At 38.0% G+C, this 27,208-nt stretch overlaps 1 protein-coding gene across 6 annotated transcripts in view; it reads right to left on the bottom strand.

Annotated features, from left to right (window-relative positions):
• The window catches only part of PHKB (phosphorylase kinase regulatory subunit beta), a 304,253-nt gene that overhangs the window by 78,753 nt on the left and 198,292 nt on the right, over nucleotides 1-27,208 (bottom strand). The gene's annotated exons all lie outside the window — the stretch shown is intronic.

The following is a 27,208-nucleotide window of genomic DNA, read 5'->3' as shown; positions in this document are numbered from 1 at the left end:
CAGGTTATTTTAGATTGATGGTCGGAAAATAATTCTTTTAGGGAGTGTCATTAAATATGAGACCAAATTCAAAAACAAATGAGCACTTCAGGCAGAAGGAATAGCATGTGCAAAGGCCCTGAGATGGAAACCCTTGAAGGATTCGAGGAACTGAGAGGAGAGTGTCTGGAACATAACAGGCAAGCAAAAGAACGATAAGAGATGAGGGTGGAATTAAGGCCTAGCAGGGCTTATGAAGCCAATAAAGCATTTGGTTTTCAACCAGGTGAAATGAAAAGCTACTAAAAGGTTTTCAAACAAGAAAAAGACAATGTAATTTACATTTCTTAGAACAACAGTAATAAATACATATATTGAACATACTATATAGGCCAGGCCTCGCCCAAGCATTTTATGTATATTAACTTATATTATGATGGCTACTATATAGACATGGTTGCAGAGGGCAGAGTAGACACAAGGAGGTTACCTGGAGGCTCAATTGAGAGATGATGGGTTATAGCGGTGGGAATGAAGGAGCAAGTGGAAAGATTTCAAGAATATTTAGGAAATAGAATTGGCAAGACTGGATTTGGAAGGGGAGGAGTAGTGACATAAGAGAGAAATCAAAGATTACTTATATACTTTTACAGAGTTTAAAAGGAAGAGGGAAGAGGGAATGTTCAATGGTACTGAATATCTTGGAGGCCAAACAGACTTAAATCTGAAAAGAGATCATTGGACATAGCATGTGGTTTGCATGTGGTTTTTGTGGAGTCGTGGTAGAAGCAGCCAAACTGTGTACAGTAAGCAGTGACTGGGAGTTGAGGAAATGGGAGATAGTGGCAAGTACTTTTCCATAATGTCTGAAAGGGAAGGAGACAATGGAAGTGAAGAGAGGCCCTTAAGAGAGAGGCACAATTGAGGAAATACTTTTCTCACATTTTGTTTTTTGTTTTTTCTTTGTCAGGAGACAAACATGTTTATAGATTCAGGAGAAGAAATAAGTAGAGAAAAAAGGTTGAAATATAGAAGAAATAGTGGATATCAATATAGAACATGGGAAAGGTTGGGGGTAAAAGTTGAACAGGTTAATGCCTACCATGGGGGTTTTTCTTAGACTTCTGGGATTCAGAAGAAAAGACTAATTCATAATTAGAGGCAAGGATGTCAGCATGTACTAGAATCCATTAGTTTGGCCTTAATCTTTATGTTTCTGGACCCTTCTGAGTACTTAAAACTCTATCTCCCACTTTTAACAACTTTGACCTAGTACAAAATGGAAGGCTCATGCTCTGCTACAGAGGATTATTCATTCTTCATTGCCACATTTAACTCATATATTCTTTATTAGTTTCTTCAGTCTCTAATTAATATAATTACAAGAGTCATCATCAGTGTCCAATTATCTGACCATGCCACAGTGTCCCTTAAAATTCATCCTCATAGGGGCGCCTGGGTGGCTCAGTCGGTTAAGTGTCTGCCTTTGGCTCAGGTCATGATCTCACAGTCCTGGGATCAAGCCCCACATAGGGCTCCCTGCTTGGCAGGGAGTCTGCTTCTCCCTCTCCCGCTCCCCCTGCACCCCTCATGTGTGTTCATGCTCTCTCTCTCAAATAAATAAAATCTTAAAATAAATAAATAAGATTGGCAAAAATAATAAGGCGGTCACAAAAATAATACAGAGAACAGTAAAATATAAAGACTTTCTCATGAATGTTCATGAGATTTATGAAAACTATTTATTAAATTATATGAAAATTATATGCATTATAGGAATATTGCCTTCTCCTAGCTTCTGAAAGTAATTTTCAAAAGATACATTTCTTAGGCTTATATTCTGAGATTTCTAATTCAATACTATTATTATTATTTTTTAAGATTTTATTTATTTATTTGACAGAGACACAACAAGAGAGAGAGTACAAGCAGGGGGATGGGAGAGGGAGAAGCAGGCTTCCCACAGAGCAGGGAGCCCAATACAGGGCTTGATCCCAGAACCCTGGGATCATGACCCGAGCTGAAGGCAGACACTTAACAACTGAGCCACGCAGGTGCCTCATTCAATATTATTCTTAAGAAGTATAGTATACAACAGGATAATGCAATCTGAAAAAAGGCAATGGATAATTAAGTTGTAACTATTCCAAATCAAAATTATCAATATATGGCTAATTTTTGAAATGGAACTGTATTCCAAATTTAAAAAAAGAACCTGTCCAAATTAAAACACTGGTTTGCATGTGTATAGGGACAGTCTTAATCAGAGACATACACAGAGATAAAAGGAATCTAACACATCAAATATTCAAATTAAGTTTTTCTAAGTTTAATATAATTTTAAAAATATATTCAAATGGCTCCTTAACTTAATGAGGCCAAAGTTTCCTTTACATCCTTCCCAATTATTCAGAAATTCAAATCTTATCTTCTGGAAACTAGCCCAACTATAATGTTTAATCAATAGAAATTATAAAAGTTTATCCAAGAAGTATTTTAATATATGATGATCATCAACAAGGTCAAACTCTTTGACTACTCAAAAAACAAAAATAAATGAAAAATGTTCCAACTTAGGAGAAAGCAAAGGAATGGCAGAAACTACATAGTGGTTTTGCATTCCTACTGGTAAGTAATTGGTGGATAAATGAATATTTGTTGGCCTAGTTGTATGCTAGCTGTTGGTGTGGGAGCTGCAGTAATGTAAGTTATGCTGCTTCCAACTAATCTAGCTAAGTCATCATTAAGGAATGATGGGAATACAAAAAATGGCATTAATAATAAAAGCCCTACTGACAATGATTCTTTGCTTGACCAAACTTTAGTCAGGCTCCTGAAACTTCTCTTAGGCTCATCTGTGTGTTTCTTTGTAAAATTCAGTTTTAGCAAGAACACTGCTAATGATACCTGATCATCCTTGATATCTGATTAGGCTCCTCATCTTCCACCATCCCTCAGCTGATGATGGCTGATAACACTGGCTGGTCTTCAACAAAGAACCCTGTTAGGTTGGTTTAGCCATAATCCCCTTTCCTTGTGACATTTCCTCTTAGTAATTTCCCATCCACTGACTCCCACCCTGATGCTTAGCTATAAATTCTCACCTGCCCAAGCTGTATTTAGAATTGAGCCAAATCTCTCTTCTATTGTAAGACCCCATTGCAATGGTCCCTATACCTCCTGTGATGGTCCTGAATAAAATCTGCCTTATCATCTTTAATAAGTGTCACTGAGGGGCGCCTGGGTGGCTCAGTTGGTTAAGCGACTGCCTTCGGCTCAGGTTATGATCCTGGAGTCCCGGGATCGAGTCCCACATTGGGCTTCCTGCTCAGCAGGGAGTCTGCTTCTCCCTCTGACCCTCTTCCCTCTCGTGCTTTCTATCTCTCATTCTCTCTCTCTCTGAAATAAATAAATAAAATCTTTAAAAAAAATAAGTGTCACTGCAGTAGTTTTATTCTTTAATACCATGTAGTAAATGTACATTTTTCACCACACTGTACCACCCATGTATACCACCATACAACAATGTACACCATCATGTCATGTATACCACCATACAACAATGTATACCATCATGTAACCATGGTATACATGGCTCACCTAGCCACACTTCAGTACCCCTGGGTTCCAGCTTTGGATCTGTACCTGTGTGACCTTAGACATGTCACTTATCTTTGAATCGCTTCCCGCTCTACAAAAGGAGGGAGTTAAAGAAGACACTCTTGATAATATTCTCCTAATGCTACTCTCTTAATATTCTACCATGTATGTGAGGTACAGGAAATAAATATAAGTATAAATATGATACATAAAATCATAGATTTTGAACTTTATCAGGGTAACAAGAAGAAATCAACTCCTCTCTGTTACAGTTATGGGTAGTTTTATGGCTTACACAGACACATTCAATTAATAAATAAAACATTCCCAAATCTGGGCAAAGGTCTAAAACAGTATGTTTGAATCAAGTATGTCTTAGGGAAGGAAAAAATTTGGGGACATGATTTTCATTTTTATGATTTTTATTTAAGTGTAAAGTTAAATTGTTTTATCTTATAATCTCTTGCCTTATGTTCATTAGCTAATGAACACTATGGAATATAAAATATTTCATGTAGTAACAGAAAAGCATTAAGTAGAGACCTTTTAATGAATAGCAATTTAGCCATACCAATAGTCTTAAAAATGCTATAATGCCGTATTAAACATCAAATCTTTTTTTTAAATATTTTATTTATTTATTTGAGAGAAAGAGCAAGCACAAGCGGGGTGGGGTGGGGGGGTGGGCAGAGGGAGGAGGAGAAGCAGATTTCCCGCTGAGCAGGGAGCCCAATGTGGGGCTAGATCCCAGGACCCTGAGATCATGACCTGAGCCAAAGGCAGACGGTTAACCAACTGAGCCACCCAGGTGCCCCTAAACATCAAATCTTAATCAGCTCTTATTAGGATAAACTTCTAGAATATAAATTATTAGGTGTTTGGTAAAGGAAATCTTGATATAGTCAAATGAAAAAACACTGTGTAGACATTTAAGATAATATTTTATAGAAATAGTGCGAAAAATAACTGATAGTATAAATAAGTGTTAGTGACTGCACAACTGAATATCCAACAAGGCTGCAAACACATAATAAGGGAGCCAATGCATACTAATAAGCTAAAGTGTTGAAAATATGTTTTCCTCCAGACTTTATAGGATTTTTCTCATTCTCTTCAAAGATAAAGTAATATTACTTATAAAATAAACTATTTGGAATAAAATATATTTTTATTTTATTGCTATTTTGCAGCAATATTTATTTAACTCTTCTAATGTGTCAGACATTTTGTTACGAGCTTTACATATGTTATCATTTTATCATATATGACCACTGCAAGTTAGAAATGATTATCACCATTTAATAGATGAGGAAAGTGAGGCTTAGAGAGATTAATTAAATTGTCCAAGGTCACACAGTTAATCAGTAGATGAGACTGGTTTTATAGCTAGGCCTGTTTGATATAAAGCCACCATACTATGTCATCTTCTTAAAAATAAAAACTTATCACATATATATGTGGTATTCTTTAATCTTCTGGAAAATAATTTGTGCAAAAAATTTATACACCTTTATTTTCAGAAAACAAAATATGAGCCCCCCTTTTCTTCATTAACTTGAAAAATGAGAGACCAACAAGTGTATATGTTTGTAGCTGAGATCTGTATAAATATGTACATGATTTAGTAAGTAAGTACTGACTTTCATCCTAAATTTAGAATTTCTGCAGCTTGGAAAATAAGCTCTTATTATGACTAAAAAGCATTCCTTTCATATTGGCCTTTTCTCCAAAGACTGTCAAAGTAGATCAATCCATTTTAATTGGCATATTAAATGTGCTAGTCTACTTCTCAGATTCAAAGCTTGGGTGTCACTGAAAATGATAAATGTGAAACTGAATTCTCTCAAGGGTGCTTCAACACACATGATCTGCTCTATCATGATAATTATGCCATAAATGTAAAATACTGCTTCAAGGGGCTGACCAAAAATACTCATATTTTATTCACCAGTACGATGGCAAAAATACCTAGAACTCTCCAAGGACCTCATGAGAGAACATCACTCCTTGGGGAGGTAGGGGCTCCTAAAGCCCAGTCCTCTGGTTTAGAAGAGAGCATCTCCTTGTAAAATGGCTCATTAAATAAGAGGGGTTATAATAGGACTAAAAGGCAAGGTTTTCTTCAAGATCAAAGATGTTTAAAAACTGTTAGTAGATTCAAAATAAGAAAAAAGGGGGGGATAGCAAAATCACAGGTAAGTTCATAAATTTATTTATATTTTTTAAAAACTATGATTTTTTTTTCTGAGAGTAAAATGCCAGGAATATAAGTAGGCCCAAGGGTTTGGACCAGAGCAAGGGCATTAAGTTGAGACCTGCAGTAGGTTCATTAAAATAATACTAGATCATAATATTCCTGTACACCTTTATTTTGGACCAAAAGCCTTGCTTTTTTTAGTCAGATCTATTTTTCCTCTTTTACATTTCAGCCATAGCTAAAAGAAGTCTCCATCTTGTTGATGAAATATTTCATTATATCTCATTTCTATTATCGGAAATTTTATTTTAATAAGTTCAGTGGGTTAATTAGAATGATGATATTAAATGCGTTTAAGCTTATTTTTTTTTACTTCCAATTTAACATTTTTCACAGTTCTGAATATTTTCGATCAAGGCATTTAATTTTCATTGCCTGTGGTATAACTACTAGTTGATAGGAAACTTTCACTTCCCTTAAAGACTACAGACAGTATTACCTGAATAGAACCTCTGTGTAGCTGTGGCATATGCAGGCTAGGTTTTCAGAAGCATTTTTGATACCTTGACTACTTTATTGTTTTATTATGATATTCAAAAGAACTTCTGTTGAGTACTCAAATTTATTCCCATGCTTGTAGATAAATTTGGCTTTTTGGTCCCACACAAACACTTTCTTTCCTTGATAAGCTAATGAAGTGGAGATTTTTTAATCCTTTAATTAGAAATTATGTCTCACACTGACTAAACTATTTGGGAACATTAGAATGAACTGAACCAAAGAAAACAGCCTCATGCAAAATTTCCTTAAATCACCTAAGATTAATAAACCTTTAAAAACTGTGAACAGATTTGAAACAAGAATAGAAAAGGGAAGCAGGTATAAGTCCATATTGTAGTAGTTCTGTATAACGAGTCTACTAAATTAGGAGAGGCTTATAACCTTTCTTGGATTGGAGCAAACTCAGTTCCTGAACAGATGGTCTTCCACCATTTAATCACTCTTTAACTCCCTACAATCTGGCTTCTGGGCACACTATCCACTAAAATCACTCAAAGGTTACCAATAACCTAAGATCATGGAAGCCAGCAACAGAAGTGCTAGAAGGAGATTTATGAATCAAACCCAGCCAAATAATTTTATAGATTAGAGAACTACACCCCAAAACATTAGGAGACTTTCCCCCGATTACACTGCAGGTAAACCATGCAAGGTCTAAAGACTAACACCTGGATTTCTGCCAGTGCTGTGCTGTTCTTCCCAGCCAACTAGGTAGTTTGCCTTCTTGAACCACTGTCTCAAAGTCAAGATCCTCCACACTTTCTCACCCACTGACGCTGTTTTACCTTCTTACTAGATTCCTTTGTTCTGCCCTTCTTTTGAACATCCCTTTATTCCAACATCTGCACTCCCCATACCCTGGCAAAGAACTAAGCCTCAGGCCTGGCTTTCCAAGAATTGTCTACTCTCATGGTTTCAGTTTTCCACCATGAACCATGTTTTGTTTTGTTTTTTTAATTTTTATTTATTCATGAGAGACAGAGAGAGAGAGAGAGAGAGGCAGAGGGAGAAGCAGGCTCCCAAGAAGCAGGGGGCCCGATGAGGGACTCAACCCCAGGACCCCAGGATCATGATCCGAGCCGAAGACAGACGCCCAACCATCTGAGCCACCCAGGCGCCCCACCATGAACCATGTTAATAGCAACAGAACCTTGTACCTTTCCTTTTAATTAACTACTGGACACCTTGATTAACTACCATGTCTGCATTGGAACTATCAAAATGCAAATAAACAGCTAACATTTGTTGAGTGTTTAACTATAAACCAGGAACTGTTCTAAGCTCTTTACCTGTATTAACTCTTTTAATCCCTAAAATAACTTTATGAGGTACTATTCTGATTTTTACATGTAAGGAACCTAAGGTACACAGAGGTTAATCAACTTGCCCAAGCTTGGCTTCAAACCCACTGATTGTGTTTCCAAAAGCTGTGCTCTTAACTGTTTTGCTAGGCAGAATGTCCAGCAATAAGAAATCTCCTATTTATACTCTTGAATATTAAGATAACATTTTCATATCAGAGTACTTTTTTCTGTGACTCTTCCATTCATATTGGAATGGCTTATTTATGTAAAAATTCTGTTGCATTCAACATCTATTTCAAGAAACAAGCTCAATTTTTCTCAAATTGGCTCAAAAATAAAGAAAAGAAAAGAAAAAAACAATTCCTGGCTGGTCTTATGCTATTACCTGTTAAATATGTTAGTTTCAGATAGAATCTTGCAAATCCTGCCAAAAGAAATCAAGTGTGTTTTCCTCTTTAACCAGAAATTTTCTGTATTCTGATTAGTATAACACACATTTCAAAATAACGTCCCTTTGGGCGCCTGGGTGGCTCAGTTGGTTAAGCGACTGCTTTCGGCTGGGGTCATGATCCTGGAGGCCTGGGATCGAGTCCCGCATCGGGCTCCCGGCTCGGCGGGGAGTCTGCTTCTCCTTCTGACTCTCTTCCCTCTCGGGCTCTCTGTCTCTCATTCTCTCTCTCTCAAATAAATAAATAAAATCTTTAAAAAAAAAAACAAAACAAAATAACGTCCCTTTGCTATACAATTGCAGAAACCCACCCCCCAGTTGCTATGAATGGATGTCCTCTACAGAGTTACCTTATTCCCAGTGGGGGGTAGGGTAGGGTAGATTACAGTGAGTCAATGAAATGCACATGGTCAGCTGCTTAGTTTGTGCATAATTAGGCCTCTTCCAAATATGAAGGAGCAGCATAGGCTGGAAACAAACACCATCTTCAAGTAACCATTATCTCACATTAAAATAGCTGAGGTGCTGTAGTGTGAACAATGAAAATCTCATTCACAGATAATCAGTAACACCAGAATTACGTAGGCAACAGAAAATGATGGACCCCCAATGGGAAACAAATTAGGGAGAAAGGAGAGGGGACTAACAACTCAAGGAAAGATCTTGCTAGCCTCCTGACAGTACTTTCCTTTGGATAAGGAAGAGGGAAATCCCTAGTAAAATTACTAATGATTAGACTTGTGCACTTGGTCTCATGCTAATGCTAACAGGGAAGAAGAAATTAACAATTAGGCCCCCTTCATATGATAAATGTTATGTATAATGTATCCCAGTTTACATTTTGTACTAATGTGACATCTTCACACTTGATTTTCAGATCATTTCCACAGCCCTCTCAGTGTTCTAAAGGCACAGATGTAACTATTTTTCTGTGATGTGATACTGAGGCAGTCTGCTGAGGAAACAAGCTACTTCTTCTGTTAACTTCTTCACACCATTATGGAAATCACTGCTTCCAAATGCTTGACATTTCTTCCTCCTTTCCATCTTCAGTTAACACCTTCATATTGGTTCTGCTACTTGACAAAAGCGTGACCTTGGAAAAATACTAAACCTCTCTGAGACTCACACTATCTATCTGTAAAATTGGTATAATAATATTTATTTCAGAAAACTGTTGAAATCACACATAATACATATAAAATAATTTGAACAGTGCCTATAAACAGGAAAACAATGAATAGTGGTTATTTTCATCTCTCTCACTTCCTTTCTCTTGCCCTAGAAGACAAAGAAGAATACGATGCATCCTCTGTGCTGAGGACCACTGCCAGAGAGACAAGCTTGTAAACTAACAGCCACAGTAGTGTGGCAAGTGCTGTAACATGGTGCATGAACAGGACTATAGGAAAGCAGGCTTAATGGCATAGTTTCCAAACCCACAAGACTTGCTTTCAGGGAGTAATCTATGGGATGATTGGATAATATGGTCTTCTGTATAATCTATCTTTTCCAAATCAAATGTGACATAGGAAAGCAGAGGAAAGTGAAGCAGACACTGTTACCCTATTTACAAGAACAAAGGACAGACTGACAGTTTGGGGTAGATTATTTTCTTTCAAATGTTTCTTTGTCAGACGATTTGGATAATTTTCACATTTAACTTACTTGGTTTACATCTACCTGTGGCCATCAAAACTGCTTAACGAACACCTACTCTGCTCAAATCCCAGTGTCAGGGTCATCAACCAAGATCTGAAGCAGCACAGAGTGTAGATGAAAAAAATATACTTAACAACAACAATGAGATAAGACTCAATCATAGGAAACAAGGCCTCGGCTTCTGGTTCTAGACAGTAAAGTGAGTGTATACACTCAATTCTCATTTCTCTTTAGCCCTACAGAAATGACCACATAGATTTTAGAATAAACATAAGACTAAAGCCATAGCAATGAAGAGAAAGAGAGCCATCAAAAAAGATACGTCAGTACACTTCTAGTATAAAAGATGGCAAATGGAAGTGCATTAATGAATAAAGCAGAGCAGCAAAAGCCTATATAACCCAAACTACACCAACATACCAGAATATCACCAAAATGCTGCCACAGGTGGAGGAGTTGACCCACCAAAAAGAGGGGCTCCACAGGGGCACTTAGTTTGCAGGTATAATGGAGGGCAGATAGGAGAAGCCGGGCATGACACAGAACTGATTAAAGGCCAGGAGCCAGCTCCATGCCCCACGTAGGGAACTACAGTCATCAATAAAACAGGGTTCTCTCTTAATATACTGAACAAATTGGCTGTGATAAGTTAATGCTCCTAGTGTAGGCAATAGCTTCCTCAAAGTAAAGCCCTTCACATTTTGGCATTTGGCAAAGATGGTGAGGGTCTAGTTTGCTTCCCACCAGATCCCTGAGAGACAAAGCTCTCAATCACATCTTCCTCACCTCTTGTTCAGGTGGTGGGTGGAGGAGACTACTTAATATACTGAGGATAACCAGACTGTCTATCACATTAATACACAATTAGATAAATGAGGAATTACCAGGTATGTGACAAAATAACCAGCAGGATGAGAGAGAAACATCACATTAATGAAACACAAAAATTACCTTGGACATTATGCTTAGTGAAATAAGCCAGACATAGAAAAGCAAATATTGCATGATTTCACTTATTTGAGGTACCAAAAATAAATAAATTCATACAGACAGAAAGTAGAATAGAAGTTATGAGGGGCTGGAGGGAGAGGAGAAGGGAGACTCATTGTTTAATGGGTACAGAGTTTTGTTGGGGATGATGAAAAAGTTTTGCGTACAGACAGCACTGACGGTTACACAACATTGTAAATGTATTTAATGCCACCAAGCTGTACACTTATGAACGGTAAAAGGAGAAATATTAGGTAATGTATATTGCACCACAGTAATAAAAAAGGCAAAAATCACTTTGGAAATTCAACAAATGGTGCTGTGACAATTAAATATCCACATGCAAAGAATGAAACTGGATGCCTACCTCACACCATATACAAAATTAACTCAAAACGGATCAGAGACCTAAATGTAAGGACTAAACCTATAAAATTCTTAGAAGAAAACATAGGCATAAATCTTCATGACCCTGAATTAGGCAATGGTTTCTTAGGTACGATACCAAAAACATAAGAAATCAAAGAAAAAACAGAAAAATTAGACTTCATCAAAATGAAAAACTTCTGTGCTTCAAACAACACAATCAAGAAATTAGACTGGTAGGGGCGCCTGGGTGGCTCAGTTGGTTAAGTGACTGCCTTCGGCTCAGGTCATGATCCTGGAGTTCTGGGATCGAGTCCTGCATTGGGCTCCCTGCTCAGCAGTGAGTCTGCTTCTCCCTCGGACCCTCCCCCCTCTCATGCTCTCTCTCTCTATTTCATTCTCTCTCTCAAATAAATAAATAAAATCTTAAAAAAAAAAAGAAATTAGACTGATAGTCCACTGAACAGGAGAAAATATTTGCAAATCATATAAGGGACTCATATCTAGGATATATATAAAGAACACTTACAACACAATAATACAAAGAGAAGAAACCCAATTTAAAAATGACCATGGTATCTTAAGAGGCATCTCTCCAAAGAATATATATATATATATATATATATATATATATACACACACAAATTGCCAATAAACACATGAAAAGATGCTCAACAACACTAGTAACTAGGGAAATGCAAATCAAAACCACAAAGATATACTATTTCTCACCCATTAAAATGGCTATGATCAAAAAGGCAGACAATAACAAATGTTGACAAGAATGTAGAAAAACTGGAACCCTCATACATTGCTGGTAGAATTGCAAATAGTGCAGTCACTCTGGAAAACAGCCCAGCAGTTCTTCCAAATGTTAAACATAGAGTTAGCATATGACTTAGCAATTCCACTATATCCAAGAAAAATGAAAACTTGTCACACAAAACTTGTACCAGTTTCACAGCACCATTATTCATAATAGCCAAAAAGTGGAAAAAATCCAAATGTCCACCACCAGATGAATGGATAAATAAGATGTGGTATGTACATACAATGGAATAAAAAGGAATGAAGTACAGACACATGCTACAACACCGAAGGACTCTGCAAATGTTATGTGACATGAAAAAAGCCAGTCACAAAATACCACATATTACATATGAAACCACTTATATGATATCTCCAGAATAGAGAAAATCCATACAGACAGAAAGTAGACTAGTAGTTGCCTAAGGCTGGGGTAGGGAGAGAGAGAAAAGTAGAGAAAAGTGGAGAGTGACTGTTAAAACCCCCAAAGTTTCTCTTGGGGGTGATGAAAATGTTCTAAAATTAATTGTGATGAATATACTAAGAACTGCTGAACTATGCACTTTAAATTAGTGAATTGGGTAGGATTAATTGTATCTCAATAAAGGTTTAATTAAGGAGAAAAAGACAATTCAAGGAACAGAAGAAATCTTAATTCTAATTTCTACTCATAGAAAGACTTATGAAGATAAACTATCTATTAAAAGAAAGGGAGGTGGGAACATGATGGCCTAGACTCAGTTTTCCCTACTGCTCTTAATACAGTTATTCACCCTGAAAATAATTCAACAGATAACAATGACTCTGGGAGCTGGAAAGAAGAAGGCAGGCTGGACTGGCTAAGAATGTCAGGACTTGAGGCAATGTGGTCAGATTTCTGAGATCCAAATATGGAAGGAGCACCAGAGAGACCTGTGGCCTAAAACAAGCAGAGCTTCACAGCAGTGACAAGCCTACCCAGCCCCGGTTCCACACCTGGGGAACCAGTGAGTGGGCTGCTCCAACCCACATCAGTTGAGCTCGGTGCCTCCTAGCCTTCCCCTCTCCCCTGGAGACACTGGCCAGACAGAAATGGTGTATTACCTATTAAACACAAATCAGAACTGATAAAGGATTTATCATCTGAAACCAGGAGGCCAGAGAAAATAGCACAATAATTCTCAGTGCTAAAAGAAAACAACTGTCAATCAAAAAATTCTGTGACTAACAAAAGTATCCCTTAGGAATGAAAGGAAAATAAAGACATTATCAGACAAAGGAAAACTAAGAATTATGTTTTAGCAGACCTACTCACAAATAATGTCTAAAAAAAGCTATTAAACAGAAAGAAAATGATAACAGAAAAAGGCTGGGATATTCAGAAAGGAAAGAACAAGGGAATGGTAAAAATTGAGATAAGCACAACAGACTTCTACCTCATGAATTTCTTCAATCAAATTTTATGGCTGAAGCAAAACTTTTCACACAATCTGATGTGCTACTCAATAAATGCAGAGGAAATACTTTAAAAAATATATTTAAAAAGTAAAAAAGGAAAGAAAGCTAAATGGAAGTAAGGTTTCTACACTTCATTCAAAGAAAAATACTGATACCAGTAGTATTTTTGATAACTATGTACATGGTAATTCCTGGAGAAGCCACTAAGAAAATTTTAAAAAATCAAAATACTAAAAAACATTTGAATTAAAACAAAATGGAATTCTAAAAAAGTTCAAATAAAACACAAGATGTCCTTCAACAGGTGAATGGTTAAATAATGGTATGGTCATACTGGGAAAAACTACTCAGCAATACACAGGAACAAACTTGATATCTGAAGTAACTTGGATCTATCTCTTTGGAATTAGGCTGAGTGAAGAAAACCAATTTAAAAGGTTATATACCATATAGTTCCAATTTGTGAAATGACAAAATTATAAAATGGAAAACAGATTACTGGTTGTGTGGGGTTTAAGAGAGCAGTGAGGGAGTGGTATGCCTATAAAAGGGTAACACAAGGAAGTCTTAGGATGATATGTTGGTACATTTTAGTATCTTGACTGTGGTGGTAGTTACACAAAGCTACACATGTAATCAAAATGGATAGAACTATACACACACAAACACAAATGAGTGCATGTATAACTGATAAAATGTGAATAAGCTCTATGAATTGTATCAATGGCAGTTTTCTGTTTTTCAATTACGTAAGATGTTAACATTGTGGAATGCTAGTGAAGGGTTCAAAGCCCTCTCTGGGTATTTCTTTGCAGTTTCTTGTGGATCTATACCTATTTCAAAATTAAAAATTAAAAAATTTTTGGAGAGCCTGGGTGGTTCAGTTGGGTAAGCATCTGACTTCAGCTCAGGTCATGATCCCAGGGTCCTGGGATCAAGCCCCACATGGGGCTCCCTGCTCAGCCAGGAGCCTGCTTCTATCTCTCTCCCTCTGCCTGCCATTCTCTCTGTTGTGCACTCTCTCTCCCTCTCTATCTCTGACAAATAAATAAAATCTTTAAAAAAAAAGTTAAAAAAATTTATTGACACCTCAAAATTTTTTGATTGTCTAAATTTGTAAATATTGTGATAATAATTTTAAACAAAAAAACCAGGAAGCTAGGAAAGGAATAATCAGAGAACAAAATGAGCTATTAGAAATCAAAAATATAAGGGGGAGGAGCAAGATGGCAGAGGAGTAGGAGACCTAAACTTCGTCTGGTCCCAAGAATTCAGGTAGATAGGGATCAAACCATTCTGAACACCTACGAACTCCACAGGAGATCAAAGAAAGGAATAGCAATAACTCTCTGAACAGAAAAGCGACCACTTTCTGGAAGGTAGGACGTGTGGAGAAGTGAATCCAGGCGATATTCGGGAAGACAGATGCTGGGGGCCTCCATCGGCCAATTCTGGCAAGTGATAGAGCAGCGAAGCACAAAAGAACTTTTAGAAGTCGGCTCTTCTGAGGGACGTTGCTCCAGTGGCTAAGCGGGGGTTGGAACCCTCGCTGGAACAGTGTGGTCTCAGGACCCTCAGGATCACACAAAGACTGGGGGTGCCTGAGAGCAGCAGAACTCCCAGGTATTGGAGCGGGGAAGCCGGCTGCAGAGACGGAGCTGAGGCACAGGCTCTCAGATCTGGGCTGCCATAAACTGTGATCTGCGGCACAGTCGGGCCACTGATCTTCCAGCAGGGACCCAACAAGCAGCAAATCCGGGGACACTCCCCTTCCTCCTCTAGGGGGAGCGGCGTGGGAGCGCACCACAGGGATCTGCTGGGTTTGGAGACTCCACACGGGGTCAGGTGCCAGAGACAGAAATGCTTGGTCACAGGCCGGTGAGCATGAAGTGCACTGGAGATCGGGGAGATGGGAGTGATTGACTGCTTTTCTCTGGAGGCTCACTGAGGAGTGGGGCCCTGAGTTCTCAGCTCCTCTGGGGCGGAGACTGGGGGACCGCCATTTTCACTCTTGTCCTCCAAAGCTGTATGTAAAGCTTGCAGGAAACAAAAGCTCCCAAGAACAAACCTAAGCAGATTGTTTAGCCCGGCTCCCGCCAGGGCAGGACAATTCCGTCTCTGGCAAAGACATGTGAGAACCATGGCAACAGGCCCCTCCGCCAGAAGATCAGCAAGAATAGCCAGCCAAGACCAAGTTTACCGATCAATGAGAATGGCAGAAATCCAGCGCTGGGGGAATACAGCACAAAGAATTCATGGCTTTTTCCCCATGATTCTTTAGTCTTTCAAAGTTAATTTTTTTAATTTTCTTTTTTTTCTTTTTCTTTCTTTTTTTTGAATTTTTCTTTTTCCCTTTTTCAACCAACATCTGATCAATCCCTTTTTTAAAATTTCTTTTTATTTTTCATTTTTAGAGTCATATTCCATCCCTTCAGAGTAGTTAACCTTATTTTTGGTATATATAAATTGTTCTCTCTTTAAAATTTTGGGATACAGTTTCTTCTAAAAGACCAAAATATACCCTAAATCTCTAGTGTATGGCTTTGTTCTAGTCTCCTGCCTGATCATATTCTACCCTTTTTTTTAATCCTCTTCTTTCTTTTTTCAACAAACTTCTTATCAATTCCTTCTATAAAATCTTTTATACTTTCACCTTTACACTCATATTCCACCCCTTCATTGTATTTACCCCTATTTTTGTACTTATAATATATAAGCCTTTCTTGCTTTAAAACTTTGGGAGGCACTTTCTTCTAACAGACCAAAATATGCCCAAAATCTAGTATGTAGCACTGGTCTATGCACCAGCCTGATCATATTTGATCATATTCTGGTTTGTTGTTTGTTTGTTTTTTATCTTTTTCTTTTTTCTTTCTTTCCCTTTCTTTCCCCCTGGTTTCAGCTCTCTTCTGATTTGTTTAGTGTATATTTTTCTGGGGTCATTGTTACCCTGTTAGCATTTTGTTCTCTCATTCATCTATTCTCCTCTGGACAAAATGACAAGATGGGAAAAATCACCTCAAAAAAAGTACCGACTGCCAGAGACCTAATCAATACAGACATTAGTAAGATGTCAGAACTAGAGTTCAGAATGATGACTTTACAGATACTACCTGGGCTTGAAAAAAGCGTGGAAGATATTAGAGAAACCCTTTCCGGAGAAATAAAAGAACTAAAATTTAACCAAGTCGAAATCAAAAAGGCTGTTTATGAGGGGCAATCAAAAATGGAGGCTCTAACTGCTAGGATAAATGAGGCAAAAGAGAGCATTAGTGAAAAAGAAGACAAAATGATGGAAAATCAAGAAGCTGAGAAAAAGAGAGATAAACAACTACTGGATTACGAGGGCAGAATTCAAGAGATAAGGGATCCCATAAGATGAAACAATATTAGAATAATTGGGATCCCAGAAGAAGAAGAAAGAGAGAGGGGGGCAGAAGGTATACTGGAGCAAATTATAGCAGAGAACTTCCCTAATTTGAGGAAGGAAACAGGCATCCAAATCCAGGAGGCACAGAGAACCCCCCTCAAAATCAATAAAAATAGATCAGCACCCCAACATCTAATAGTAAAACTTACGAGTCTCAGAGACAAAGAGAAAATCCTGAAAGCAGCTCGGGAGAAAAGATCTGTAACGTACAATGGTAGATACATTAGACTGGCAACAGACCTATCCACAGAACCCTGGCAGGCCAGAAAGGACTGGCATGATATATTCAGAACACTAAATGAGAAAAATATGTAGCCAAGAATACTATATCCAGCTAAATGGTCATTGAAAATAGAAGGAGAGATCAAAAGCTTCCAGGACAAACAAAACTAAAGGAATTTGCAAACAGGAAACCAGCCCCGCAAGAAATCTTGAAAGGGGTCCTCTACGCAAAGAGAGAGCCTAAAAGCAACATAGACCAGAAAGGAACACAGACAATATACAGTAACAGTCACCTTACAGGCAATACAATGGCACTAAATTCATATATGCTGTCTGCAAGAGACTCATTTTAGATCCAAAGACACCCCCAGATTGAAAGTGAGGAAGTGGAAAACCATGTACCATGCTAATGGACACCAAAAGAGAGCTGCAGTGGCAATCCTTATATCAGACGAACTAGATTTTAAAACCAAAGACTATAACAAGAGATGACGAAGGACACTATATCCTACTTAAAGGGTCTATCCAACAAGAAGATCTAACAATTGTAAATACCTATGCCCCTAATATGGGAGCAGCCACTTATATAAGCCAATTAATAACAAAAGCCAAGAAACACATCGACAATAATACAATAATAGTGGGGGCCTTTAACACCCCCATCACTGAAATGGACAGACAATCTCGCAAAAGATCAACAAGGAAGTAAAGACTAAATGACACACTGGACCAAATGGACTTCACAGATATATTCAGAAGATTCCATCCCAAAGCAACAGAATACACATTCTTCTCTAGTGCTAATAGAACATTCTCTAGAATAGATCACATCCTAGGTCACAAATCAGGTCTCAAGCAGTACCAAAAGACTGGGATCATTCCCTGCATATTTTCAGACCACAATGCTTTGAAACTAGAACTCAATCACAAGAGGAAAGTCGGAAAGAACTCAAATACATGGAGGCTAAACAGCATCCTAATAAAGAATGAATGGGTCAACCAGGATATTAAGAATTTAAAAAATTCATGGAAACCAATGAAAATGAAAACACAACTGTTCAAAATCTTTCAGATGCAGCAAAGGCAGTCCTAAGAGGAAAGTATATAGCAATGCAAGGCTTTCTCAAGAAACAAGAAAGGTCTCAAATACACAACCTAACCCTACACCTAAAGGAGCTGGAGAAAGAACAGCAAATAAACCCTAAACCCAGCAGGAGAAGAGAAATAATAAAGATCAGAGCAGAAATCAATGAAATAGAAGCCAAAAGAACAGTAGAACATATCAACAAAACTAGGAGCTGGTTCTTTGAAAGAATTAACAAGATTGATAAACCCCTGGCCAGACTTATCAAAAGGAAAAGAGATAGGACTGAAATAAAAAAAGTCATGAATGAAAGAGGAGAGATCACAACCAACACCAAAGAAATACAATTATAAGAACACATCATGAACAACTATATGCCAGCAAATTAGATAATCTGGAAGAAATGGATGCATTCCTAGAGATGTAGAAACTATAAAACTTAACCAGGAAGAAATAGAAAACCTGAACAGACCCATAACCACTAAGGATATTGGCAGTAATCAAAAATCTCCCTACAAACAAAAGCCCAGGGCCAGATGGCTTCCCAGGGGAATTCTACCAAACATTTAAAGAAGAATTAATACCTAACTTCTGAAACTGTTCCAAAAAATAGAAATGGAAGGAAAACTTCCATAAACTGCCAAACTCGTTTATGAGGACACTATTACCTTGATCCCAAAACCAGACAAAGACCCCATCAAAAAGGAGAATTTCATACCAATATCCTTGATGAACATGGATGCAAAAATTCTCACCAAAATACTAGCGAATAGGATCCAATACTACATTAAAAGGATTATTCACCATGACCAAGTAGAATTTATCCCCGGGCTGCAAGGTTGGTTCAACATCCACAAATCAATCAATGTGATACAATACATTAATAAAAGAAGGAACAAGAACCATATGATCCTCTCAATAGATGCAGAAAAAGCATTTGCTAAAGTACAGCAACTTTCTTGATCAAAACTCTTGGGAGTATAGGGATAGAAGGAACATACCTCAGTATCATAAAACCCATCTATGAAAAACCCACATCAAATATCATTCCCAATGGGGAAAAACTGAGAGCTTTCCCCCTAAGGTCAGGAACGCGGCAGGGATGTCCACTATCACCACTGCTATTCAACACAGTATTAGAAGTCCTAGCCACAGCAATCAGACAACAAAAAGAAATAAAAGGCACCCAAATCGGCAAAGAAAAACTCAAACTCTCACTCTTTAAAGATGATATGAAACTTTATGTGGAAAACCCAAAGACTCCACCCCAAAACTGCTAGAACTCATACAGGAATTCAGTAAAGGGGCAGGATATAAAATCAATGCACACAAATCAGTGGCATTCCCATATAGCAACAAGAAAGAAGAAAGAGAAATTAAGGAGTCGATCCCATGTACAATGGCACCCAAAACCATAAGATATGTAGGAATAAATCTAACCAAAGAGGCAGAGAATCTGGACTCAGACAACTATAAAATATTCATGAAAGAAATTGAGGAAGACACAAAGAAATGGAAAAACGTTCCATGCTCATGGATTGGAAAAACAAATATTGTGAAGATGTCAATGCAATCTACACATTTAAAGCAATCCCTATCAAAATACCATCAACTTTATTTTATTATGTTATGTTAGTCACCATACAATAATTTTCAAAGAAATGGCACAAATAATCCTAAAATTTGTATGGAATCAGAAAAGACCCACAATAGCCAGAGGAATGTTGAAAAAGAAAAGCAAAGCTGGTGGCATCACAATTCCGGATTTCCAGCTCTATTACAAAGCTGTTCTCATCTAGACAGTATGGTACTGGCACAAAAACAGATACATAGATCAGTGGAACAGAATAGAGAGCCCAGAAATGGACCCTCAACTCTATGGTCAACTAATCTTTGACAAAGCAGGAAAGAATGTCCAATGGAAAAAAGACAGTCTCTTCAACAAATGGTGTTGAGAAAATTGGACAGCCACATGCAGAAGAATGAAACTGGACCATTTCCTTACACCACACACAAAAACAGACTCAAAATGGTTGACAGACCTCAATGTGAGACAGGAGGCCATCAAAATCCTAAAGGAGAACACAGGCAGCAACCTCTTCGACCTCAGCCGCAGCAACTTCTTCCTAGAAACATCGCCAAAGGCAATGGAAGCAAGGGCCAAAATGAACTATTGGGATTTCATCAAGATAAAAAGCTTTTGCCCAGTCAACAAAACCAAAAGACAACCAACAGAATGGGAGAAGATATTTGTAAATGACATATCAGATAAAGGGGTAATATCCAAAATCTATAAAGAACTTCTTGAGCTCAACACCCAAAGAACAAATGATCCAATGAAGAAATGGGCAGAATACATGAACACACATTTTTCCAAAGAAGACATCCAAATGGCCAACAGACACATGAAAAAGTGCTCAACACTGCTCGGCATCAGGGAAATCCAAATCAAAACTTCAATGAGATTCCACCTCACACCAGTCAGAATGGCTCAAATTAACAAGTCAGGAAATAACAGATGTTGGCAGGATGTGGAGAAAGGGGAACCCTCCTACACTGTTGGTGGGAATGCAAGCTGGTGCAGCCACTCTGGAAAACAGTATGGAGGTTCCTCAAAAAGTTGAAAATAGAGCTGCCCTACGACCCAGCAACTGCACTACCTGGGTATTTACCCCAAATATACAAATGTAAGGATCTGAAGGGGTACGTTCACCCCAATGTTTATAGCAGCAATGTCCACAATACCCAGACTATGGGAAGAGCCAAGAGGTCCATCGACAGATGAATGGATAAAGTAGATGTGGTGTTTATATATACAATGGAATATTATGCAGCCATCAAAAGGAATGAAATCTTGCCATTTGCAATGACGTGGACAGAACTGGAGGGTATTATGCTGAGCGAAATAAGTCAATCAGAGAAAGACATGTTTCATGATATGAGGAATTCTTAATCTCAGGAAACAAACTGAGGGTTGCTGGAGTGGTGGGGGTGGGAGTGATGGGGTGCCTGGATGATAGACATTGGGGAGGGTATGTGCTATGGTGAGCACTGTGAATTGTGTAAGACTGCTGAATCACAGACCTGTACCTCTGAAACAAATAATATATGTTAAAACAACAACAAAAAAAGAAGATAGCAGGAAGGAAAAAATGAAGGGGGGGAAATTGGAGGGGGAGACGAACCATGAGAGACTATGGACTCTGAGAAACAAACTGAGGGTTCTAGAAGGGAGGGGGTGGGGGGATGGGTCAGCCCGGTGATGGGTATTAAAGAGGGCACGTACTGAATTGAGCACTGCGTGTTATATGCAAACAATGAATCATGGAACACTACATCAAAAACTAATGACGTAATGTATTGTGACTCACATAATATAATAAAAAAAATCAGAAACACTGATCAATGACTTCTTGGCCTTTTGGCTAGGATCAAGTGCAGAAACACTGATCAAAAACTAATGATGTAATGTATGGTGATTAACATAACTAAATAAAATTTAAAAAGAAATTAAAAATATGACTTTGAAAAAAAATTCAACAGAAGGGCTGGAACAAAAAATTGAGGAAGAGCCTCTGAATATAGAGGGAAAAAAAATCCAATACCAAACCAAACAAACAAAAAACCCAAAGAAACAGAAACCATTTGAAAAAAAAAAAGGAAGAGATTCAGGGGGTCATTCCTATAGGACTAGGATCTGACTAGTAAAGGAACCCTAACAGAAAGAATAGAGAAAGTAAAGTGATAATTTAAGAAAATTTCCCACAGCTGAAGAGAGTAACAAACTGAAAAGGCCCAAGTGCCAAGCAGAGAAATACAAACAAGACCCACAGAAAAATAGAAACTTTGGGACACCAAAAATAAAGACATTCTTCCCAAAAGAATATGACCCCCAAAATGTGGTTTTATCACAATGTGTAGAATAACAAAAGTGGTAAAAGAATTAAAAATAACTACTAAATATTAGATTAAGATGGAAGGGAGGTTGAGGTATACCCTTTACAAAGAAAGAAAGAACAGAAACTGTACAAAGGTAAAATATCAAGCAAAAAGAGTTATATCTATATTACTTAGAAATTTGGAGACAAAGGTGAAAACAGGTATTGTTTTTTTAAAAAAAGACTTTTCTGGAGATAGGAAAACAGTGAAATGGCCAATACTCCCAATGTAATGTAATGCAATTGCACTGAGCTGCATTTATATAATGTTTATATGTATTCAAAAAAAGAGGCACTGTCTGGGGCTTAGATTTTAAGGATTCTGACTGAAAAGAGGCCAGGGTTTCAGGATGAAGGTTGCAATGAGTGTGGAGGCCCGGGAGTCGGCGAGGGCAAGGTGTTTTATTAGATCAGCAAGTCTGCTGAGACTGTAGTACAGGAGGATTGGGAGAAATTTGGAGAAACTGCAAGATACAGATGAAAAACAAAAAACTGAGGTGTGAGTAGGACCTTAAATGTCAGGATATGGAGTTTAGAATCTAACCTGAGGAGAGTAGGGAGTCATGGAAGGTTTTTTGTTTCTGTTTTTTAAGATTTGTTTATTTATTTATTTATTTGAGAGAGAGAGAAAGACAGTGCACGCACAAGCAGGAGAGGCAGGGAGAGGGAGACACAATCTCAAGCAGACTCCACAGAGTGCACAGCCCGACTCAGGGCTGGATTTCATAACCCTGAGATCAAAACCTGAGCCAAAACCAAGAGTCAGATGCTTAACCGACTACACCACCCAGGTGCCCCATCATGAAGGTTTTAAGCAAGAAATTCCACTAATGGACTCAGGCTTTAAAACATCATGTATTCTCAAGCACAGAGAATAAACAGGGACTGGAGTCAGAGAGAGATTATTAAAACCATGCCATTGGGTAGTAATGAAGTCTAAGTGGTACATGGCAGTGGGGCTGAATATGAAGAGATAAATATGAATGCTACTGCGAAGGCAGAGCCAATATGAGAACCATCTGGACAGAAGAGCTACTGGCATGAGAAGGGACCACTGAAGGCAATGTCCTTACCCAAGAGAAGGACTATGGAAAGAAAGCAGATTTGAAGAGAGAAGATAACACATTTGCCATTAGAAATGTATCTTTGCTCATCAGGGAAATGCAAATCAAAACTACAATGAGTTATCACTTCATACCTGTCAGAATGGATAAAATCAAAAACATAAGTAACAATAGGTGTTAGTGAGGATGTGGAGAGAAAGGAACACTTGTGCACTGTTGGTGGGAATGCAAACTGGTATAGCCACTCTGGATAATAGTGTGGAGCTTCCTTAAAAAGTTAAAAATACAACTACCTCATGATTCAGCAATTGCACTACTGGGTATTTACCCAAAGAATACAAAAACACTAATTCAAAGGGATACATGTACCCCTCCGTGTGTAGCACCATTATTTACAGTAGCCAAATATATGGAAGTACCCATGTGTCCACTGACTGATAAATGGAAAAAGAAGATGTGGTATATATACACAATGGAATATTATTCAGCCATAAAAAAGAATGGAATCTTGTCATTTGCAATGACACGAATGGAGCTAGGCAATATAATGCTAAGCAAAATAAGTCAGAGAAAGATAAATACCATATGATTTCACCCATACGTGGAATTTAAGAAACAAAACATACAAGCAAAAGAAAAAAAAATGAGAGAGAAAAAGAGAGAGACAGAGTCAAAGCAAGAAACAGACTTTTAATTATAGAGAACAATCTGATGGTTACCAGAGTGGACGGTGGGGGGATGGGCTAAATTGGTGATGGAAATTAAGGAGGGCACTTGCTGGGATGAGCACCAGGTGATGTATAGAAATGTTGAATTACTATATTGTACACCTGAAACTAATATAACACTGTATATTAACTAACTAGAATTAAAATAAAAAATTTTTTAGATTTTGTAATTCATAAAAAAAGAATGTTTTATTTTTTAAACAACATTATTGAAATATGACTGGCATACAAAAGCTGTACATATTTAATTTCTACAACTAGATGAGTTGGAAATAAGTATACATCCAGAAATGTTGGATTTTAAATACTAGATCTGTGGAGAGATGATCACCAAGTACTTGGAAATTCAGGTTGAAATATCAGGAAAGAGGTTAGGATTAGAGATACAAATTTAGAGACATCTGCATGAGAAATCAACTATTTCCCATGACATACCTTCCTCCCACACATACCTTCAAGCACACTCAAACACTCAAGTTAAACATTGACTACATTCTATATAACAGGTGTTATACTGTCACAAGTACTGAAGCTATAAACATAAATTAAACATGTTCTCTGATCTCTGGAAACTTACATTCTAAGATCTCCAAAAGGTGGGTTTGGGGTTTTTTTTTGGGAGGGGTCAAAATCTCACAATACTATAAAGTATATCTGCTGTCATTTACAATATTTTTCTTTCTACTCTTCTAAACTTACTTATAAAAGGGGATTTGTTTTAATCTTTAAGTAACATCAAAAGAAAAGAGCAATTTCTGACAAGTGAGAGAGTAGTGAGGAAGGTCATCCCAGATGATACTTTTCCAACCCCAGTCTAAAAAGGTATAAAAAGACTTCCCTTTATGTGAAATTAATTTGCTATGGGTATTGTTAAGAAAGTCAACAGCTCTCAATTTAGTCCTCAATGTTTTAGGTTTGTAATTTGCCAAAAGCCCTATCAACGCATACTTGAAGGAGTGGACAATTCTATAGTTGTGGCACACTCCTTGCTTTCTGGATTCTGGAAACTTCCTTCTGCCATAAACTTTCTGTGAAGGAATGCATTGATTCATCAGGCCTGGGCTGTTCAAACTCTGAACATTCCCAAGAAAGGAATATTTGCAGGATGGGCTCTTGGCTGGATTCTTGGAATGATCTGTCAGATAAGAGTGTTTTTGCATGCTTAATTAAGGCCATGGGCCATACTGTACCAGTGTGTCCAGATGGTTTATGCTAACAATGTGATTTATGGTGAACATCTGTTTTTGTTTTTGTTTTTGTTTTCCCTCTAGGGAGCTAGAGCTTGAATAACCAAGGTCAATCATGCAGGTGCTACATGCCTACATGACTGACCCTCAATAAAAACCCTAGACATTCAAGCTTGAGCAAGTATTGGTTGGCAACACTTTGCATGTGTTTTCACACATCATTGCTGGGTAATTGTGTCTCACATGACTCCACTGGGAATGGACACTGGGAAGCTTGTGCCTGGTTTCCTCAAGACTTGCCCTGAGTGCCTTTGCTGATTTTATCTTGCATCCTTTCACTGTAATAAATCATAACTGTAAGTATCAGAGCTTCTAAATCCTGTGAGTTCATCTAGTGAATCACTGAGGCAAAGGATAAATGGGGAACTCTGACACATCTTTCTTCGAAGTCAGGAACTTTTCTTGTTTCCAGAAATTGTCTGAACTTTACTATTCTCATTTATCCCACCATTTGGTAGGGTTTAAAGCACCTGGTCAATCCCCACAGATAAGTTAACTGCAAAGTCTGACCTGGTCAATACTGACCAAGAGAGGGGCTCCTGGGTGGCTCAGTAGGTTAAGCGTCTGCCTTCAGCTCAGGTCAGGATCCCAGGGTCCTGGGATCAAGTCCCATGTTGGGCTCCCTGCTCAGTGGGGAGCCTGCTTCTCCCTCTCCCCCTGCTCATGCTCTCTCTCTCTCTCTCAAATAAATAAAATCTTTAAAAAATAATAATAATAATGACCAAGAGGTCTCTGATATCAACATTTCAAGCAGAGGGCTATGTCTACTTCTCTATTTCATCAGTCAATGCCACCCAGTCCCAGCAACAGACAAGGTCATGTCTGGTCTTGGCTCTTGCTTAAATGGCCGAGAAAGTGGCAAAGGCACCTCACCATTTTATATATCATTACAACCAAGCTGCCAACAGGTGGGGCATGATGGCTCCCAGCAATTTTCTGCTGTCAATCCTCCCATCATCTCCTTCTCAGAAACTGTACACAACGCTACACAGATGTAATCCCCACGAAGCTGCAAGACAGAAGTCCTTGTCCTTACCCTACAGTACGTCTCTAATGTAGGATGTGGCTCCACCTGGGAGGCATGGCATAGATAATTTAGTAGCAACATTAGAAAATGATTTCAATATAAAAAATACACCTAGAGTGAATTCTCCATCAAATTCACTCTCACTCACTTGTACTCTAATAAGCTTTTGAATGGGAGAGAAAGAGCTGGAAGTATACTGCATGTCAAAAATTACACAGAACCCACAGCTTTCCTTATATGTATCAAGCATGAAATTACTGTTTAAATTGTAGATTTTGTGAGTTATGTGCTTTGATGCTCTCTGGCTCCTATCCCCACAACTCAAATCTGTAACCTATTACTTTATTTTCTAAGAGAAGGCTTTGCAATTTCATTACCCTACAGAAGTGGGTAACACATGTGAAATGCTATGTAAATGACACATACTAGTCTTAAAATGGCTCAGAGTCACAGCACTGGGTAATAGGAAGTTAAACGTATTCCCTATTTTACCATTTCTTCAAGTGAAATTGCATATCTCAAATTTGTACAGAATGTATCCTTGTACTACACTGACACGAGTGGTAACTAAGATAAAGGCCAAATCCTCACCTTATACAGGAGTCAAACAGGCTAGTGAAAAATTCTAACACATATTAACATAGGGATTTTATGTTCTTCAGAAAATCTTAACATTTATTTATAAGTCTCCCAAATAGCTTCTCATCTATAAACCACTCAGAGTAATTACATGTTTTGTTGAAGACCACCAGAAGAAACAGAGAAAGTGTAACAGAATCCAATGGACCTGGTTGGCTCTCCCTTTCTCTCATTAAAACAAGTATGTATTTGTGTGTGTGTATGTCTGTGTGTGTGTGTGTATTATATGTATATGCATGTTTTTTAAAAATATAAGGAGCATTTGGGGTTTTTTGTTTCGTTTTGGTCTTTTTTTGAAGTAGGCTCCATGCCCAGCATGGAGCCCAGTGCAGGGCTCAAACTCACAACCATGAGATCAAGGCCTGAGCTGAGATCAAGAGTTGGAAACTTAACCAATGAGCCACCCAGGTGCCTCAAAAGAAGCATTTTGATTTTATAAGCTTATCTTCTGGAAGTGCCATTATTCTTATTAAATAAA

The sequence above is a fragment of the Eumetopias jubatus genome, unplaced genomic scaffold (assembly GCF_037043125.1).
Source record: "Eumetopias jubatus isolate StellerSeaLion01/CBP00866 unplaced genomic scaffold, mEumJub1_p1.0 scaffold_10, whole genome shotgun sequence".
Taxonomy (NCBI): Eukaryota; Metazoa; Chordata; class Mammalia; order Carnivora; family Otariidae; genus Eumetopias; species Eumetopias jubatus.
Note: the sequence above shows the minus strand (reverse complement) of the source record. Positions and strands in the feature narration are given on the sequence as shown.